Raw genomic sequence first — 568 nt, 5'->3', positions numbered from 1 at the left:
AAGCTATTGAACTGGCGTTAGGGGAAAGCAAGGGGATTTCTGTCATGGCACCATCAACAACTAACAGCGACCACCTGCGCCAATTACAAAGCAATGCAGTAGTTGATTCAAAGGAGATTTGTGGACTCTGTTGACTGTCAGTTGCGTATACAAAAGAGAAAGGTTTCTGCGCCAACATTTGGCAGTAGGATCCATAACTCAGTTGATTGGAGACGCAACTTGGTACGAATCGACGGTGCTCGCCACGGTGAAATTCATACTCTACACTCGTTAGTTTGAACCCATGGGAAATGTTGCCATTTTCTGAGCGGCCGAGAAAGTTTTTTTCTAATCTACAAATTATGTGGTGGGTAAGAAACTTTCACCCAACAAGATGGCGAGAGTCATTATAAACCGACAGTACTTTGGGAAGGCCCCATATAGCCGTACCGTGTGGCAAAAAGAACGGTGTCCGACTTTGTTCTGTTCATGGCCGTGAACGATAGATCCACTGAGTTACTAACCAATGTAAACAGAATATATTAAACCTTTTCCCCGCCGGCAACCTTATGCTAACGCAAACAGTGGA

This window comes from Trypanosoma equiperdum (assembly GCF_001457755.1).
Source record: "Trypanosoma equiperdum strain OVI genome assembly, contig: ctg_944, whole genome shotgun sequence".
NCBI lineage: Eukaryota > Euglenozoa > Kinetoplastea > Trypanosomatida > Trypanosomatidae > Trypanosoma > Trypanosoma equiperdum.
This window is presented reverse-complemented; position numbering follows the sequence as displayed.